The sequence below is a fragment of the Phyllobates terribilis genome, unplaced genomic scaffold, assembly GCF_046119375.1.
Source record: "Phyllobates terribilis strain yellow unplaced genomic scaffold, ASM4611937v1 Scaffold_543__1_contigs__length_1142032, whole genome shotgun sequence".
In the NCBI taxonomy this organism is placed as follows: domain Eukaryota; kingdom Metazoa; phylum Chordata; class Amphibia; order Anura; family Dendrobatidae; genus Phyllobates; species Phyllobates terribilis.
In genome coordinates, this window is record NW_027363303.1 from 262,765 (window position 1) to 284,661 (window position 21,897).

Here is a 21,897-nt window from a genome sequence, read left to right on the forward strand (position 1 = left end):
TGAAAATTTTCTAAGTCCAGAAAAAAAAATTTTTTCATCTTTTTTTCAAATTTCCCCCCAAGGGATATATATTTTACCCACACATGTGGAGCCCTCCTGGGATGCCCTCTAACATACTATAACCTCATTTAGCGGAGATTTTCACAAAAAAAGTGAAATTTTCAAAAAGTCAGAAATTTTGCAAGAAACGACTAAGTATGAAGTACTCATCGGGTGAAACGCTCTGGAACTGAAATCGGATGCGCTTACAGACATGCTCCCCTCTCTGGACGTCTTACACATGTGTGAAAATTTTCAAAGTCCAGAAAAAAATTTTTTTTCAACTTTTTTTCAAATTTCCCCCCAAGGGATATATATTTTACCCACACATGTGGAGCCCTCCTGGGATGCCCTCTAACATACTATAACCTCATTTAGCGGAGATTTTCACAAAAAAGTGAAATTTTCAAAAAGTCAGAAATTTTGCAAGAAACGACTAAGTATGAAGGACTCATGGGGTGAAACGCTCTGGAACTGAAATCGGATGCGCTTACAGACATGCTCCCCTCTCTGGAAGTCTGAGACATGTGTGAAAATTTTCTAAGTCCAGAAAAAAAAAATTTTTCAACTTTTTTTCAAATTTCCCCTCAAGGGATATATATTTTACCCACACATTTGGAGCCCTCCTGGGATGCCCTCTAACATACTATAACCTCATTTAGCGGAGATTTTCACAAAAAAGTGAAATTTTCAAAAAGTGGAAATTTTTCCAAAAAACGACTAAGTATGAAGGACTCATCGGGTGAAACGCTCTGGAACTGAAATCGGATGCGCGCACTAACATGCTCCCCTCTCTGGAAGTCTGAGACATGTGTGAAAATTTTCTAAGTCCAGAAAAAAAATAATTTTTAACTTTTTTTCAAATTTCCCGACAAGGGATATATATTTTACCCACACAGTTGGAGCCCTCCTGGAATGCCCTCTAACATACTATAACCTCATTTAGCGGAGATTTTCACAAAAAAGTGAAATTTTCAAAAAGTCAGAAATTTTGCAAAAAACGACTAAGTATGAAGGACTCATCGGGTGAAACGCTCTGGAACTGAAATCGGATGCGCTTACAGACATGCTCCCCTCTCTGGAAGTCTTACACATGTGTGAAAATTTTCAAAGTCCAGAAATTAAATTTTTTTTAACTTTTTTTCAAATTTCCCGACAAGGGATATATATTTTACCCACACATTTGGAGCCCTCCTGGGATGCCCTCTAACATACTATAACCTCATTTAGCGGAGATTTTCACAAAAAAGTGAAATTTTCAAAAAGTGGAAATTTTTCCAAAAAACTACTAAGTATGAAGGACTCATCGGGTGAAACGCTCTGGAACTGAAATCGGATGCGCGCACTAACATGCTCCCCTCTCTGGAAGTCTGAGACATGTGTGAAAATTTTCTAAGTCCAGAAAAAAAAAATTTTTTCAACTTTTATTCAAATTTCCCCTCAAGGGATGTATATTTTACCCACACATTTGGAGCCCTCCTGGGATGCCCTCTAACATACTATGACCTCATTTAGCGGAGATTTTCACAAAAAAAGTGAAATTTTCAAAAAGTCAGAAATTTTGCAAGAAACGACTAAGTATGAAGGACTCACCGGGTGAAACGCTCTGGAACTGAAATCGGATGCTCTTACAGACATGCTCCCCTCTCTGGACGTCTTACACATGTGTGAAAATTTTCAAAGTCCAGAAAAAAAAATTTTTTCAACTTTTTTTCAAATTTCCCCCAAGGGATATATATTTTACCCACACATTTGGAGCCCTCCTGGGATGCCCTCTAACATACTATAACCTCATTTAGCGGAGATTTTCACAAAAAAGTGAAATTTTCAAAAAGTCAGAAATTTTGCAAGAAACGACTAAGTATGAAGGACTCATGGGGTGAAACGCTCTGGAACTGAAATCGGATGCGCTTACAGACATGCTCCCCTCTCTGGAAGTCTGAGACATGTGTGAAAATTTTCTAAGTCCAGAAAAAAAAAATTTTTCAACTTTTTTTCAAATTTCCCCCCAAGGGATATATATTTTACCCACACATTTGGAGCCCTCCTGGGATGCCCTCTAACATACTATAACCTCATTTAGCGGAGATTTTCACAAAAAAGTGAAATTTTCAAAAAGTGGAAATTTTTCCAAAAAACGACTAAGTATGAAGGACTCATCGGGTGAAACGCTCTGAAACTGAAATCGGATGCGCTTACAGACATGCTCCCCTCTCTGGAAGTCTTACACATGTGTGAAAATTTTCTAAGTCCAGAAAAAAAATAATTTTTAACTTTTTTTCAAATTTCCCGACAAGGGATATATATTTTACCCACACAGTTGGAGCCCTCCTGGAATGCTCTCTAACATACTATAACCTCATTTAGCGGAGATTTTCACAAAAAAGTGAAATTTTCAAAAAGTCAGAAATTTTGCAAAAAACGACTAAGTATTTAGGACTCATCGGGTGAAACGCTCTGGAACTGAAATCGGATGCGCTTACAGACATGATCCCCTCTCTGGAAGTCTGAGACATGTGTGAAAATTTTCTAAGTCCAGAAAAAAAAAAATTTAAAAATTTTTTTCAAATTTCCCCCCAAGGGATATATATTTTACCCACACATTTGGAGCCCTCCTGGGATGCCATCTAACATACTATAACCTCATTTAGCGGAGATTTTCACAAAAAAGTGAAATTTTCAAAAAGTGGAAATTTTTCCACAAAACGACTAAGTATGAAGGACTCATCGGGTGAAACGCTCTGGAACTGAAATCGGATGCGCTTACAGACATGCTCCCCTCTCTGGAAGTCTTACACATGTGTGAAAATTTTCTAAGTCCAGAAAAAAAAATTTTTTCAACTTTTTTTCAAATTTCCCCCAAGGGATATATATTTTACCCACACATTTGGAGCCCTCCTGGGATGCCCTCTAACATACTATAACCTCATTTAGCGGAGATTTTCACAAAAAAAGTGAAATTTTCAAAAAGTCAGAAATTTTGCAAAAAACGACTAAGTATGAAGGACTCATCGGGTAAATCGCTCTGGAACTGAAATCGGATGCGCGCACTGACATGCTCCCCTCTCTGGAAGTCTGAGACATGTGTGAAAATTTTCTAAGTCCAGAAAAAAAAATTTTTTTCAACTTTTATTCAAATTTCCCCTCAAGGGATGTATATTTTACCCACACATTTGGAGCCCTCCTGGGATGCCCTCTAACATACTATGACCTCATTTAGCGGAGATTTTCACAAAAAAGTGAAATTTTCCAAAAGTCAGAAATTTTGCAAGAAACGACTAAGTATGAAGGACTCATGGGGTGAAACGCTCTGGAACTGAAATCGGATGCGCTTACAGACATGCTCCCCTCTCTGGAAGTCTGAGACATGTGTGAAAATTTTCTAAGTCCAGAAAAAAAAAATTTTTCAACTTTTTTTCAAATTTCCCCTCAAGGGATATATATTTTACCCACACATTTGGAGCCCTCCTGTTATGCCCTCTAACATACTATAACCTCATTTAGCGGAGATTTTCACAAAAAAGTGAAATTTTCAAAAAGTGGAAATTTTTCCAAAAAACGACTAAGTATGAAGGACTCATCGGGTGAAACGCTCTGAAACTGAAATCGGATGCGCTTACAGACATGCTCCCCTCTCTGGAAGTCTTACACATGTGTGAAAATTTTCTAAGTCCAGAAAAGAAAATTTTTTCAACTTTTTTTCAAATTTCCCCCCAAGGGATATATATTTTACCCACACATTTGGAGCCCTCCTGGGATGCCCTCTAACATACTATAACCTCATTTAGCGGAGATTTTCACAAAAAAGTGAAATTTTCAAAAAGTCAGAAATTTTGCAAAAAACGACTAAGTATGAAGGACTCATCGGGTGAAACGCTCTGGAACTGAAATCGGATGCTCTTACAGACATGCTCCCCTCTCTGGACGTCTTACACATGTGTGAAAATTTTCAAAGTCCAGAAAAAAAAATTTTTTCAACTTTTTTTCAAATTTCCCCCAAGGGATATATATTTTACCCACACATTTGGAGCCCTCCTGGGATGCCCTCTAACATACTATAACCTCATTTAGCGGAGATTTTCACAAAAAAGTGAAATTTTCAAAAAGTCAGAAATTTTGCAAGAAACGACTAAGTATGAAGGACTCATGGGGTGAAACGCTCTGGAACTGAAATCGGATGCGCTTACAGACATGCTCCCCTCTCTGGAAGTCTGAGACATGTGTGAAAATTTTCTAAGTCCAGAAAAAAAAAATTTTTCAACTTTTTTTCAAATTTCCCCCCAAGGGATATATATTTTACCCACACATTTGGAGCCCTCCTGGGATGCCCTCTAACATACTATAACCTCATTTAGCGGAGATTTTCACAAAAAAGTGAAATTTTCAAAAAGTGGAAATTTTTCCAAAAAACGACTAAGTATGAAGGACTCATCGGGTGAAACGCTCTGAAACTGAAATCGGATGCGCTTACAGACATGCTCCCCTCTCTGGAAGTCTTACACATGTGTGAAATTTTTCTAAGTCAAGAAAAAAAATAATTTTTAACTTTTTTTCAAATTTCCCGACAAGGGATATATATTTTACCCACACAGTTGGAGCCCTCCTGGAATGCTCTCTAACATACTATAACCTCATTTAGCGGAGATTTTCACAAAAAAGTGAAATTTTCAAAAAGTCAGAAATTTTGCAAAAAACGACTAAGTATGAAGGACTCATCGGGTGAAACGCTCTGGAACTGAAATCGGATGCGCTTACAGACATGATCCCCTCTCTGGAAGTCTGAGACATGTGTGAAAATTTTCTAAGTCCAGAAAAAAAAAAATTTAAAAATTTTTTTCAAATTTCCCCCCAAGGGATATATATTTTACCCACACATTTGGAGCCCTCCTGGGATGCCATCTAACATACTATAACCTCATTTAGCGGAGATTTTCACAAAAAAGTGAAATTTTCAAAAAGTGGAAATTTTTCCACAAAACGACTAAGTATGAAGGACTCATCGGGTGAAACGCTCTGGAACTGAAATCGGATGCGCTTACAGACATGCTCCCCTCTCTGGAAGTCTTACACATGTGTGAAAATTTTCTAAGTCCAGAAAAAAAAATTTTTTCAACTTTTTTTCAAATTTCCCCCAAGGGATATATATTTTACCCACACATTTGGAGCCCTCCTGGGATGCCCTCTAACATACTATAACCTCATTTAGCGGAGATTTTCACAAAAAAAGTGAAATTTTCAAAAAGTCAGAAATTTTGCAAAAAACGACTAAGTATGAAGGACTCATCGGGTAAATCGCTCTGGAACTGAAATCGGATGCGCGCACTGACATGCTCCCCTCTCTGGAAGTCTGAGACATGTGTGAAAATTTTCTAAGTCCAGAAAAAAAAATTTTTTTCAACTTTTATTCAAATTTCCCCTCAAGGGATGTATATTTTACCCACACATTTGGAGCCCTCCTGGGATGCCCTCTAACATACTATGACCTCATTTAGCGGAGATTTTCACAAAAAAGTGAAATTTTCCAAAAGTCAGAAATTTTGCAAGAAACGACTAAGTATGAAGGACTCATGGGGTGAAACGCTCTGGAACTGAAATCGGATGCGCTTACAGACATGCTCCCCTCTCTGGAAGTCTGAGACATGTGTGAAAATTTTCTAAGTCCAGAAAAAAAAAATTTTTCAACTTTTTTTCAAATTTCCCCTCAAGGGATATATATTTTACCCACACATTTGGAGCCCTCCTGTTATGCCCTCTAACATACTATAACCTCATTTAGCGGAGATTTTCACAAAAAAGTGAAATTTTCAAAAAGTGGAAATTTTTCCAAAAAACGACTAAGTATGAAGGACTCATCGGGTGAAACGCTCTGAAACTGAAATCGGATGCGCTTACAGACATGCTCCCCTCTCTGGAAGTCTTACACATGTGTGAAAATTTTCTAAGTCCAGAAAAGAAAATTTTTTCAACTTTTTTTCAAATTTCCCCCCAAGGGATATATATTTTACCCACACATTTGGAGCCCTCCTGGGATGCCCTCTAACATACTATAACCTCATTTAGCGGAGATTTTCACAAAAAAGTGAAATTTTCAAAAAGTCAGAAATTTTGCAAAAAACGACTAAGTATGAAGGACTCATCGGGTGAAACGCTCTGGAACTGAAATCGGATGCTCTTACAGACATGCTCCCCTCTCTGGACGTCTTACACATGTGTGAAAATTTTCAAAGTCCAGAAAAAAAAATTTTTTCAACTTTTTTTCAAATTTCCCCCAAGGGATATATATTTTACCCACACATTTGGAGCCCTCCTGGGATGCCCTCTAACATACTATAACCTCATTTAGCGGAGATTTTCACAAAAAAGTGAAATTTTCAAAAAGTCAGAAATTTTGCAAGAAACGACTAAGTATGAAGGACTCATGGGGTGAAACGCTCTGGAACTGAAATCGGATGCGCTTACAGACATGCTCCCCTCTCTGGAAGTCTGAGACATGTGTGAAAATTTTCTAAGTCCAGAAAAAAAAAATTTTTCAACTTTTTTTCAAATTTCCCCCCAAGGGATATATATTTTACCCACACATTTGGAGCCCTCCTGGGATGCCCTCTAACATACTATAACCTCATTTAGCGGAGATTTTCACAAAAAAGTGAAATTTTCAAAAAGTGGAAATTTTTCCAAAAAACGACTAAGTATGAAGGACTCATCGGGTGAAACGCTCTGAAACTGAAATCGGATGCGCTTACAGACATGCTCCCCTCTCTGGAAGTCTTACACATGTGTGAAATTTTTCTAAGTCAAGAAAAAAAATAATTTTTAACTTTTTTTCAAATTTCCCGACAAGGGATATATATTTTACCCACACAGTTGGAGCCCTCCTGGAATGCTCTCTAACATACTATAACCTCATTTAGCGGAGATTTTCACAAAAAAGTGAAATTTTCAAAAAGTCAGAAATTTTGCAAAAAACGACTAAGTATGAAGGACTCATCGGGTGAAACGCTCTGAAACTGAAATCGGATGCGCTTACAGACATGCTCCCCTCTCTGGAAGTCTTACACATGTGTGAAAATTTTCTAAGTCCAGAAAAGAAAATTTTTTCAACTTTTTTTCAAATTTCCCCCCAAGGGATATATATTTTACCCACACATTTGGAGCCCTCCTGGGATGCCCTCTAACATACTATAACCTCATTTAGCGGAGATTTTCACAAAAAAGTGAAATTTTCAAAAAGTCAGAAATTTTGCAAAAAACGACTAAGTATGAAGGACTCATCGGGTGAAACGCTCTGGAACTGAAATCGGATGCTCTTACAGACATGCTCCCCTCTCTGGACGTCTTACACATGTGTGAAAATTTTCAAAGTCCAGAAAAAAAAATTTTTTCAACTTTTTTTCAAATTTCCCCCAAGGGATATATATTTTACCCACACATTTGGAGCCCTCCTGGGATGCCCTCTAACATACTATAACCTCATTTAGCGGAGATTTTCACAAAAAAGTGAAATTTTCAAAAAGTCAGAAATTTTGCAAGAAACGACTAAGTATGAAGGTCTCATGGGGTGAAACGCTCTGGAACTGAAATCGGATTCGCTTACAGACATGCTCCCCTCTCTGGAAGTCTGAGACATGTGTGAAAATTTTCTAAGTCCAGAAAAAAAAAATTTTTCAACTTTTTTTCAAATTTCCCCCCAAGGGATATATATTTTACCCACACATTTGGAGCCCTCCTGGGATGCCCTCTAACATACTATAACCTCATTTAGCGGAGATTTTCACAAAAAAGTGAAATTTTCAAAAAGTGGAAATTTTTCCAAAAAACGACTAAGTATGAAGGACTCATCGGGTGAAACGCTCTGAAACTGAAATCGGATGCGCTTACAGACATGCTCCCCTCTCTGGAAGTCTTACACATGTGTGAAATTTTTCTAAGTCAAGAAAAAAAATAATTTTTAACTTTTTTTCAAATTTCCCGACAAGGGATATATATTTTACCCACACAGTTGGAGCCCTCCTGGAATGCTCTCTAACATACTATAACCTCATTTAGCGGAGATTTTCACAAAAAAGTGAAATTTTCAAAAAGTCAGAAATTTTGCAAAAAACGACTAAGTATGAAGGACTCATCGGGTGAAACGCTCTGGAACTGAAATCGGATGCGCTTACAGACATGATCCCCTCTCTGGAAGTCTGAGACATGTGTGAAAATTTTCTAAGTCCAGAAAAAAAAAAATTTAAAAATTTTTTTCAAATTTCCCCCCAAGGGATATATATTTTACCCACACATTTGGAGCCCTCCTGGGATGCCATCTAACATACTATAACCTCATTTAGCGGAGATTTTCACAAAAAAGTGAAATTTTCAAAAAGTGGAAATTTTTCCACAAAACGACTAAGTATGAAGGACTCATCGGGTGAAACGCTCTGGAACTGAAATCGGATGCGCTTACAGACATGCTCCCCTCTCTGGAAGTCTTACACATGTGTGAAAATTTTCTAAGTCCAGAAAAAAAAATTTTTTCAACTTTTTTTCAAATTTCCCCCAAGGGATATATATTTTACCCACACATTTGGAGCCCTCCTGGGATGCCCTCTAACATACTATAACCTCATTTAGCGGAGATTTTCACAAAAAAAGTGAAATTTTCAAAAAGTCAGAAATTTTGCAAAAAACGACTAAGTATGAAGGACTCATCGGGTAAATCGCTCTGGAACTGAAATCGGATGCGCGCACTGACATGCTCCCCTCTCTGGAAGTCTGAGACATGTGTGAAAATTTTCTAAGTCCAGAAAAAAAAATTTTTTTCAACTTTTATTCAAATTTCCCCTCAAGGGATGTATATTTTACCCACACATTTGGAGCCCTCCTGGGATGCCCTCTAACATACTATGACCTCATTTAGCGGAGATTTTCACAAAAAAGTGAAATTTTCCAAAAGTCAGAAATTTTGCAAGAAACGACTAAGTATGAAGGACTCATGGGGTGAAACGCTCTGGAACTGAAATCGGATGCGCTTACAGACATGCTCCCCTCTCTGGAAGTCTGAGACATGTGTGAAAATTTTCTAAGTCCAGAAAAAAAAAATTTTTCAACTTTTTTTCAAATTTCCCCTCAAGGGATATATATTTTACCCACACATTTGGAGCCCTCCTGGGATGCCCTCTAACATACTATAACCTCATTTAGCGGAGATTTTCACAAAAAAGTGAAATTTTCAAAAAGTGGAAATTTTTCCAAAAAACGACTAAGTATGAAGGACTCATCGGGTGAAACGCTCTGAAACTGAAATCGGATGCGCTTACAGACATGCTCCCCTCTCTGGAAGTCTTACACATGTGTGAAAATTTTCTAAGTCCAGAAAAGAAAATTTTTTCAACTTTTTTTCAAATTTCCCCCCAAGGGATATATATTTTACCCACACATTTGGAGCCCTCCTGGGATGCCCTCTAACATACTATAACCTCATTTAGCGGAGATTTTCACAAAAAAGTGAAATTTTCAAAAAGTCAGAAATTTTGCAAAAAACGACTAAGTATGAAGGACTCATCGGGTGAAACGCTCTGGAACTGAAATCGGATGCGCTTACAGACATGATCCCCTCTCTGGAAGTCTGAGACATGTGTGAAAATTTTCTAAGTCCAGAAAAAAAAAAATTTAAAACTTTTTTTCAAATTTCCCCCCAAGGGATATATATTTTACCCACACATTTGGAGCCCTCGTGGGATACCCTCTAACATACTATAACCTCATTTAGCGGAGATTTTCACAAAAAAGTGAAATTTTCAAAAAGTCAGAAATTTTGCAAAAAACGACTAAGTATGAAGGACTCATCGGGTAAATCGCTCTGGAACTGAAATCGGATGCGCGCACTGACATGCTCCCCTCTCTGGAAGTCTGACACATGTGTGAAAATTTTCAAAGTCCAGAAAAAAAATTTTTTTCAACTTTTTTTCAAATTTCCCCCAAGGGATATATATTTTACCCACACATTTGGAGCCCTCCTGGGATGCCCTCTAACATACTATAACCTCATTTAGCGGAGATTTTCACAAAAAAGTGAAATTTTCAAAAAGTCAGAAATTTTTCCAAAAAACGACTAAGTATGAAGGACTCATCGGGTGAAACGCTCTGGAACTGAAATCGGATGCGCTTACAGACATGCTCCCCTCTCTGGAAGTCTGAGACATGTGTGAAAATTTTCTATGTCCAGAAAAAAAAATTTTTTTAACTTTTTTTCAAATTTCCCCACAAGGGATATATATTTTACCCACACATTTGGAGCCCTCCTGGGATGCCCTCTAACATACTATAACCTCATTTAGCGGAGATTTTCACAAAAAAGTGAAATTTTCAAAAAGTGGAAATTTTTCCAAAAAACGACTAAGTATGAAGGACTCATCGGGTGAAACGCTCTGGAACTGAAATCAGATGCGCTTACAGACATGCTCCCCTCTCTGGAAGTCTGAGACATGTGTGAAAATTTTCTAAGTCCAGAAAAAAAAAATTTTTCAACTTTTTTTCAAATTTCCCCCCAAGGGATATATATTTTACCCACACATGTGGAGCCCTCCTGGGATGCCCTCTAACATACTATAACCTCATTTAGCGGAGATTTTCACAAAAAAAGTGAAATTTTCAAAAAGTCAGAAATTTTGCAAGAAACGACTAAGTATGAAGTACTCATCGGGTGAAACGCTCTGGAACTGAAATCGGATGCGCTTACAGACATGCTCCCCTCTCTGGACGTCTTACACATGTGTGAAAATTTTCAAAGTCCAGAAAAAAAATTTTTTTCAACTTTTTTTCAAATTTCCCCCAAGGGATATATATTTTACCCACACATTTGGAGCCCTCCTGGGATGCCCTCTAACATACTATAACCTCATTTAGTGGAGATTTTCACAAAAAAGTGAAATTTTCAAAAAGTGGAAATTTTTCCAAAAAACGACTAAGTATGAAGGACTCATCGGGTGAAACGCTCTGGAACTGAAATCGGATGCGCTTACAGACATGCTCCCCTCTCTGGAAGTCTGAGACCTGTGTGAAAATTTTCTAAGTCCAGAAAAAAAAAATTTTTCAACTTTTTTTCAAATTTCCCCTCAAGGGATATATATTTTACCCACACATTTGGAGCCCTCCTGGGATGCCATCTAACATACTATAACCTCATTTAGCGGAGATTTTCACAAAAAAGTGAAATTTTCAAAAAGTGGAAATTTTTCCAAAAAACGACTAAGTATGAAGGACTCATCGGGTGAAACGCTCTGGAACTGAAATCGGATGCGCTTACAGACATGCTCCCCTCTCTGGAAGTCTTACACATGTGTGAAAATTTTCTAAGTCCAGAAAAAAAATAATTTTTAACTTTTTTTCAAATTTCCCGACAAGGGATATATATTTTACCCACACAGTTGGAGCCCTCCTGGAATGCCCTCTAACATACTATAACCTCATTTAGCGGAGATTTTCACAAAAAAGTGAAATTTTCAAAAAGTCAGAAATTTTGCAAAAAACTACTAAGTATGAAGGACTCATCGGGTAAATCGCTCTGGAACTGAAATCGGATGCGCGCACTGACATGCTCCCCTCTCTGGAAGTCTGAGACATGTGTGAAAATTTTCTAAGTCCAGAAAAAAAAAATTTTTTCAACTTTTATTCAAATTTCCCCTCAAGGGATGTATATTTTACCCACACATTTGGAGCCCTCCTGGGATGCCGTCTAACATACTATGACCTCATTTAGCGGAGATTTTCACAAAAAAGTGAAATTTTCCAAAAGTCAGAAATTTTGCAAGAAACGACTAAGTATGAAGGACTCATCGGGTGAAACGCTCTGGAACTGAAATCGGATGCGCTTACAGACATGCTCCCCTCTCTGGACGTCTTACACATGTGTGAAAATTTTCAAAGTCCAGAAAAAAAATTTTTTTCAACTTTTTTTCAAATTTCCCCCCAAGGGATATATATTTTACCCACACATGTGGAGCCCTCCTGGGATGCCCTCTAACATACTATAACCTCATTTAGCGGAGATTTTCACAAAAAAAGTGAAATTTTCAAAAAGTCAGAAATTTTGCAAGAAACGACTAAGTATGAAGTACTCATCGGGTGAAACGCTCTGGAACTGAAATCGGATGCGCTTACAGACATGCTCCCCTCTCTGGACGTCTTACACATGTGTGAAAATTTTCAAAGTCCAGAAAAAAAATAATTTTTAACTTTTTTTCAAATTTCCCGACAAGGGATATATATTTTACCCACACAGTTGGAGCCCTCCTGGAATGCCCTCTAACATACTATAACCTCATTTAGCGGAGATTTTCACAAAAAAGTGAAATTTTCAAAAAGTCAGAAATTTTGCAAAAAACGACTAAGTATGAAGGACTCATCGGGTGAAACGCTCTGGAACTGAAATCGGATGCGCTTACAGACATGATCCCCTCTCTGGAAGTCTGAGACATGTGAGAAAATTTTCTAAGTCCAGAAAAAAAAAAATTTAAAACTTTTTTTCAAATTTCCCCCCAAGGGATATATATTTTACCCACACATTTGGAGCCCTCCTGGGATACCCTCTAACATACTATAACCTCATTTAGCGGAGATTTTCACAAAAAAGTGAAATTTTCAAAAAGTCAGAAATTTTGCAAAAAACTACTAAGTATGAAGGACTCATCGGGTAAATCGCTCTGGAACTGAAATCGGATGCGCGCACTGACATGCTCCCCTCTCTGGAAGTCTGAGACATGTGTGAAAATTTTCTAAGTCCAGAAAAAAAAATTTTTTCAACTTTTTTTCAAATTTCCCCCCAAGGGATATATATTTTACCCACACATGTGGAGCCCTCCTGGGATGCCCTCTAACATACTATAACCTCATTTAGCGGAGATTTTCACAAAAAAAGTGAAATTTTCAAAAAGTCAGAAATTTTGCAAGAAACGACTAAGTATGAAGTACTCATCGGGTGAAACGCTCTGGAACTGAAATCGGATGCGCTTACAGACATGCTCCCCTCTCTGGACGTCTTACACATGTGTGAAAATTTTCAAAGTCCAGAAAAAAAATTTTTTTCAACTTTTTTTCAAATTTCCCCCAAGGGATATATATTTTACCCACACATTTGGAGCCCTCCTGGGATGCCCTCTAACATACTATAACCTCATTTAGTGGAGATTTTCACAAAAAAGTGAAATTTTCAAAAAGTGGAAATTTTTCCAAAAAACGACTAAGTATGAAGGACTCATTGGGTGAAACGCTCTGGAACTGAAATCGGATGCGCTTACAGACATTCTCCCCTCTCTGGAAGTCTGAGACATGTTTGAAAATTTTCTAAGTCCAGAAAAAAAAAATTTCAACTTTTTTTCAAATTTCCCCCAAGGGATATATATTTTACCCACACATTTGGAGCCCTCCTGGGATGCCCTCTAACATACTATAACCTCATTTAGCGGAGATTTTCACAAAAAAGTGAAATTTTCCAAAAGTCAGAAATTTTGCAAGAAACGACTAAGTATGAAGGACTCATCGGGTGAAACGCTCTGGAACTGAAATCGGATGCGCTTACAGACATGCTCCCCTCTCTGGACGTCTTACACATGTGTGAAAATTTTCAAAGTCCAGAAAAAAAATTTTTTTCAACTTTTTTTCAAATTTCCCCCAAGGGATATATATTTTACCCACACATTTGGAGCCCTCCTGGGATGCCCTCTAACATACTATAACCTCATTTAGCGGAGATTTTCACAAAAAAGTGAAATTTTCGAAAAGTGGAAATTTTTCCAAAAAACTACTAAGTATGAAGGACTCATCGGGTGAAACGCTCTGGAACTGAAATCAGATGCGCTTACAGACATGCTCCCCTCTCTGGAAGTCTGAGACATGTGTGAAAATTTTCTAAGTCCAGAAAAAAAAATTTTTCAACTTTTTTTCAAATTTCCCCCCAAGGGATATATATTTTACCCACACATTTGGAGCCCTCCTGGGATACCCTCTAACATACTATAACCTCATTTAGCGGAGATTTTCACAAAAAAGTGAAATTTTCAAAAAGTCAGAAATTTTGCAAAAAACGACTAAGTATGAAGGACTCATCGGGTGAATCGCTCTGGAACTGAAATCGGATGCGCGCACTGACATGCTCCCCTCTCTGGAAGTCTGAGATATGTGTGAAAATTTTCTAAGTCCAGAAAAAAAAAATTTTCAACTTTTTTCAAATTTCCCCCAAGGGATATATATTTTACCCACACATTTGGAGCCCTCCTGGGATGCCCTCTAACATACTATAACCTCATTTAGCGGAGATTTTCACAAAAAAGTGAAATTTTCCAAAAGTCAGAAATTTTGCAAGAAACGACTAAGTATGAAGGACTCATCGGGTGAAACGCTCTGGAACTGAAATCGGATGCGCTTACAGACATGCTCCCCTCTCTGGAAGTCTTACACATGTGTGAAAATTTTCAAAGTCCAGAAAATAAATTTTTTTCAACTTTTTTTCAAATTTCCCCCAAGGGATATATATTTTACCCACACATTTGGAGCCCTCCTGGGATGCCCTCTAACATACTATAACCTCATTTAGCGGAGATTTTCACAAAAATGTGAAATTTTCAAAAAGTGGAAATTTTTCCAAAAAACGACTAAGTATGAAGGACTCATCGGGTGAAACGCTCTGGAACTGAAATCGGATGCGCTTACACACATGCTCCCCTCTCTGGAAGTCTGACACATGTGTGAAAATTTTCTAAGTCCAGAAAAAAAAATTTTTTCAACTTTTTTTCAAATTTCCCCCAAGGGATATATATTTTACCCACACATTTGGAGCCCTCCTGGGATGCCCTCTAACATACTATAACCTCATTTAGCGGAGATTTTCACAAAAAAGTGAAATTTTCAAAAAGTGAGAAATTTTGCAAAAAACGGCTAAGTATGAAGGGCTCATAGGGTGAATCGCTCTGGAACTGAAATCGGATGCGCTTACAGACATGCTCCCCTCTCTGGAAGTCTGAGACATGTGTGAAAATTTTCTAAGTCCAGAAAAAAAAATTTTTTCAACTTTTTTTCAAATTTCCCCCCAAGGGATATATATTTTACCCACACATGTGGAGCCCTCCTGGGATGCCCTCTAACATACTATAACCTCATTTAGCGGAGATTTTCACAAAAAAAGTGAAATTTTCAAAAAGTCAGAAATTTTGCAAAAAACGACTAAGTATGAAGGACTCATCGGGTAAATCGCTCTGGAACTGAAATCGGATGCGCGCACTGACATGCTCCCCTCTCTGGAAGTCTGAGACATGTGTGAAAATTTTCTAAGTCCAGAAAAAAATTTTTTTTTCAACTTTTATTCAAATTTCCCCTCAAGGGATATATATTTTACCCACACATTTGGAGCCCTCCTGGGATGCCCTCTAACATACTGTGACCTCATTTAGCGGAGATTTTCACAAAAAAGTGAAATTTTCCAAAAGTCAGAAATTTTGCAAGAAACGACTAAGTATGAAGGACTCATCGGGTGAAACGCTCTGGAACTGAAATCGGATGCGCTTACAGACATGCTCCCCTCTCTGGACGTCTTACACATGTGTGAAAATTTTCAAGGTCAAGAAAAAAAAATTTTTTAAACTTTTTTTCAAATTTCCCCCAAGGGATATATATTTTACCCACACATTTGGAGCCCTCCTGGGATGCCCTCTAACATACTATAACCTCATTTAGCGGAGATTTTCACAAAAAAGTGAAATTTTCAAAAAGTGGAAATTTTTCCAAAAAACGACTAAGTATGAAGGACTCATCGGGTGAAACACTCTGGAACTGAAATCGGATGCGCTTACAGACATGCTCCCCTCTCTGGAAGTCTGAGACATGTGTGAAAATTTTCTAAGTCCAGAAAAAAAAATTTTTCAATATTTTTTCAAATTTCCCCCCAAGGGATATATATTTTACGCACACATTTAGAGCCCTCCTGGGATGCCCTCTAACATACTATAACCTCATTTAGCGGAGATTTTCACAAAAAAGTGAAATTTTCAAAAAGTCAGAAATTTTGCAAGAAACGACTAAGTATGAAGGACTCATGGGGTGAAACGCTCTGGAACTGAAATCGGATGCGCTTACAGACATGCTCCCCTCTCTGGAAGTCTTACACATGTGTGAAAATTTTCTAAGTCCAGAAAAAAAAAATTTTTCAACTTTTTTTCAAATTTCCCCCAAGGGATATATATTTTACCCACAAATTTGGAGCCCTCCTGGGATGCCCTCTAACATACTATAACCTCATTTAGCAGAGATTTTCACAAAAAAGTGAAATTTTCAAAAAGTGAGAAATTTTGCAAAAAACGACTAAGTATGAAGGACTCATCGGGTGAATCGCTCTGGAACTGAAATCGGATGCGCTTACAGACATGATCCCCTCTCTGGAAGTCTGAGACATGTGTGAAAATTTTCTAAGTCCAGAAAAAAAAAAATTTAAAACTTTTTTTCAAATTTCCCCCCAAGGGATATATATTTTACCCACACATTTGGAGCCCTCCTGGGATACCCTCTAACATACTATAACCTCATTTAGCGGAGATTTTCACAAAAAAGTGAAATTTTCAAAAAGTCAGAAATTTTGCAAAAAACGACTAAGTATGAAGGACTCATCGGGTGAATCGCTCTGGAACTGAAATCGGATGCGCGCACTGACATGCTCCCCTCTCTGGAAGTCTGAGATATGTGTGAAAATTTTCTAAGTCCAGAAAAAAAAATTTTTCAACTTTTTTTCAAATTTCCCCCAAGGGATATATATTTTACCCACACATTTGGAGCCCTCCTGGGATGCCCTCTAACATACTATAACCTCATTTAGCGGAGATTTTCACAAAAAAGTGAAATTTTCCAAAAGTCAGAAATTTTGCAAGAAACGACTAAGTATGAAGGACTCATCGGGTGAAACGCTCTGGAACTGAAATCGGATGCGCTTACAGACATGCTCCCCTCTCTGGAAGTCTTACACATGTGTGAAAATTTTCAAAGTCCAGAAAATTAATTTTTTTCAACTTTTTTTCAAATTTCCCCCAAGGGATATATATTTTACCCACACATTTGGAGCCCTCCTGGGATGCCCTCTAACATACTATAACCTCATTTAGCGGAGATTTTCACAAAAAAGTGAAATTTTCAAAAAGTGAGAAATTTTGCAAAAAACGGCTAAGTATGAAGGGCTCATAGGGTGAATCGCTCTGGAACTGAAATCGGATGCGCTTACAGACATGCTCCCCTCTCTGGAAGTCTGAGACATGTGTGAAAATTTTCTAAGTCCAGAAAAAAAAATTTTTTCAACTTTTTTTCAAATTTCCCCCCAAGGGATATATATTTTACCCACACATGTGGAGCCCTCCTGGGATGCCCTCTAACATACTATAACCTCATTTAGCGGAGATTTTCACAAAAAAAGTGAAATTTTCAAAAAGTCAGAAATTTTGCAAAAAACGACTAAGTATGAAGGACTCATCGGGTAAATCGCTCTGGAACTGAAATCGGATGCGCGCACTGACATGCTCCCCTCTCTGGAAGTCTGAGACATGTGTGAAAATTTTCTAAGTCCAGAAAAAAAATTTTTTTTCAACTTTTATTCAAATTTCCCCTCAAGGGATATATATTTTACCCACACATTTGGAGCCCTCCTGGGATGCCCTCTAACATACTGTGACCTCATTTAGCGGAGATTTTCACAAAAAAGTGAAATTTTCCAAAAGTCAGAAATTTTGCAAGAAACGACTAAGTATGAAGGACTCATCGGGTGAAACGCTCTGGAACTGAAATCGGATGCGCTTACAGACATGCTCCCCTCTCTGGACGTCTTACACATGTGTGAAAATTTTCAAGGTCAAGAAAAAAAAATTTTTTAAACTTTTTTTCAAATTTCCCCCAAGGGATATATATTTTACCCACACATTTGGAGCCCTCCTGGGATGCCCTCTAACATACTATAACCTCATTTAGCGGAGATTTTCACAAAAAAGTGAAATTTTCAAAAAGTGGAAATTTTTCCAAAAAACGACTAAGTATGAAGGACTCATCGGGTGAAACACTCTGGAACTGAAATCGGATGCGCTTACAGACATGCTCCCCTCTCTGGAAGTCTGAGACATGTGTGAAAATTTTCTAAGTCCAGAAAAAAAAATTTTTCAATATTTTTTCAAATTTCCCCCCAAGGGATATATATTTTACGCACACATTTAGAGCCCTCCTGGGATGCCCTCTAACATACTATAACCTCATTTAGCGGAGATTTTCACAAAAAAGTGAAATTTTCAAAAAGTCAGAAATTTTGCAAGAAACGACTAAGTATGAAGGACTCATGGGGTGAAACGCTCTGGAACTGAAATCGGATGCGCTTACAGACATGCTCCCCTCTCTGGAAGTCTTACACATGTGTGAAAATTTTCTAAGTCCAGAAAAAAAAAATTTTTCAACTTTTTTTCAAATTTCCCCCAAGGGATATATATTTTACCCACAAATTTGGAGCCCTCCTGGGATGCCCTCTAACATACTATAACCTCATTTAGCAGAGATTTTCACAAAAAAGTGAAATTTTCAAAAAGTGAGAAATTTTGCAAAAAACGACTAAGTATGAAGGACTCATCGGGTGAATCGCTCTGGAACTGAAATCGGATGCGCTTACAGACATGATCCCCTCTCTGGAAGTCTGAGACATGTGTGAAAATTTTCTAAGTCCAGAAAAAAAAAAATTTAAAACTTTTTTTCAAATTTCCCCCCAAGGGATATATATTTTACCCACACATTTGGAGCCCTCCTGGGATACCCTCTAACATACTATAACCTCATTTAGCGGAGATTTTCACAAAAAAGTGAAATTTTCAAAAAGTCAGAAATTTTGCAAAAAACGACTAAGTATGAAGGACTCATCGGGTGAATCGCTCTGGAACTGAAATCGGATGCGCGCACTGACATGCTCCCCTCTCTGGAAGTCTGAGATATGTGTGAAAATTTTCTAAGTCCAGAAAAAAAAATTTTTCAACTTTTTTTCAAATTTCCCCCAAGGGATATATATTTTACCCACACATTTGGAGCCCTCCTGGGATGCCCTCTAACATACTATAACCTCATTTAGCGGAGATTTTCACAAAAAAGTGAAATTTTCCAAAAGTCAGAAATTTTGCAAGAAACGACTAAGTATGAAGGACTCATCGGGTGAAACGCTCTGGAACTGAAATCGGATGCGCTTACAGACATGCTCCCCTCTCTGGAAGTCTTACACATGTGTGAAAATTTTCAAAGTCCAGAAAATAAATTTTTTTCAACTTTTTTTCAAATTTCCCCCAAGGGATATATATTTTACCCACACATTTGGAGCCCTCCTGGGATGCCCTCTAACATACTATAACCTCATTTAGCGGAGATTTTCACAAAAATGTGAAATTTTCAAAAAGTGGAAATTTTTCCAAAAAACGACTAAGTATGAAGGACTCATCGGGTGAAACGCTCTGGAACTGAAATCGGATGCGCTTACAGACATGCTCCCCTCTCTGGAAGTCTTACACATGTGTGAAAATTTTCTAAGTCCAGAAAAAAAATTTTTTTCAACTTTTTTTCAAATTTCCCCCAAGGGATATATATTTTACCCACACATTTGGAGCCCTCCTGGGATGCCCTCTAACATACTATAACCTCATTTAGCGGAGATTTTCACAAAAAAGTGAAATTTTCAAAAAGTGAGAAATTTTGCAAAAAACGGCTAAGTATGAAGGGCTCATAGGGTGAATCGCTCTGGAACTGAAATCGGATGCGCTTACAGACATGCTCCCCTCTCTGGAAGTCTGAGACATGTGTGAAAATTTTCTAAGTCCAGAAAAAAAAATTTTTTTCAACTTTTAATCAAATTTCCCCTCAAGGGATATATATTTTACCCACACATTTGGAGCCCTCCTGGGATGCCCTCTAACATACTATGACCTCATTTAGCGGAGATTTTCACAAAAAAGTGAAATTTTCCAAAAGTCAGAAATTTTGCAAGAAACGACTAAGTATGAAGGACTCATCGGGTGAAACGCTCTGGAACTGAAATCGGATGCGCTTACAGACATGCTCCCCTCTCTGGACGTCTTACACATGTGTGAAAATTTTCAAAGTCCAGAAAAAAAAAATTTTTTCAACTTTTTTTCAAATTTCCCCCAAGGGATATATATTTTACCCACATATTTGGAGCCCTCCTGGGATGCCCTCTAACATACTATAACCTCATTTAGCGGAGATTTTCACAAAAAAGTGAAATTTTCAAAAAGTGGAAATTTTTCCAAAAAACGACTAAGTATGAAGGACTCATCGGGTGAAACGCTCTGGAACTGAAATTGGATGCGCTTACAGACATGCTCCCCTCTCTGGAAGTCTGAGACATGTGTGAAAATTTTCTAAGTCCAGAAAAAAAAAATTTTCAACTTTTTTTCAAATTTCCCCCCAAGGGATATATATTTTACGCACACATTTAGAGCCCTCCTGGGATGCCCTCTAACATACTATAACCTCATTTAGCGGAGATTTTCACAAAAAAGTGAAATTTTCAAAAAGTCAGAAATTTTGCAAGAAACGACTAAGTATGAAGGACTCATGGGGTGAAACGCTCTGGAACTGAAATCGGATGCGCTTACAGACATGCTCCCCTCTCTGGAAGTCTTACACATGTGTGAAAATTTTCTAAGTCCAGAAAAAAAAAATTTTTCAACTTTTTTTCAAATTTCCCCTCAAGGGATATATATTTTACCCACACATTTGGAGCCCTCCTGGGATGCCCTCTAACATACTATGACCTCATTTAGCGGAGATTTTCACAAAAAAGTGAAATTTTCCAAAAGTCAGAAATTTTGCAAGAAACGACTAAGTATGAAGGACTCATCGGGTGAAACGCTCTGGAACTGAAATCGGATGCGCTTACAGACATGCTCCCCTCTCTGGACGTCTTACACATGTGTGAAAATTTTCAAAGTCCAGAAAAAAAAAATTTTTCAACTTTTTTTCAAATTTCCCCCAAGGGATATATATTTTACCCACACATTTGGAGCCCTCCTGGGATGCCCTCTAACATACTATAACCTCATTTAGCGGAGATTTTCACAAAAAAGTGAAATTTTCAAAAAGTGGAAATTTTTCCAAAAAACGACTAAGTATGAAGGACTCATCGGGTGAAACACTCTGGAACTGAAATCGGATGCGCTTACAGACATGCTCCCCTCTCTGGAAGTCTGAGACATGTGTGAAAATTTTCTAAGTCCAGAAAAAAAAATTTTTCAACTTTTTTTCAAATTTCCCCCCAAGGCATATATATTTTACGCACACATTTAGAGCCCTCCTGGGATGCCCTCTAACATACTATAACCTCATTTAGCGGAGATTTTCACAAAAAAGTGAAATTTTCAAAAAGTCAGAAATTTTGCAAGAAACGACTAAGTATGAAGGACTCATGGGGTGAAACGCTCTGGAACTGAAATCGGATGCGCTTACAGACATGCTCCCCTCTCTGGAAGTCTTACACATGTGTGAAAATTTTCTAAGTCCAGAAAAAAAAAATTTTTCAACTTTTTTTCAAATTTCCCCCAAGGGATATATATTTTACCCACAAATTTGGAGCCCTCCTGGGATGCCCTCTAACATACTATAACCTCATTTAGCAGAGATTTTCACAAAAAAGTGAAATTTTCAAAAAGTGAGAAATTTTGCAAAAAACGACTAAGTATGAAGGACTCATCGGGTGAATCGCTCTGGAACTGAAATCGGATGCGCTTACAGACATGATCCCCTCTCTGGAAGTCTGAGACATGTGTGAAAATTTTCTAAGTCCAGAAAAAAAAAAATTTAAAACTTTTTTTC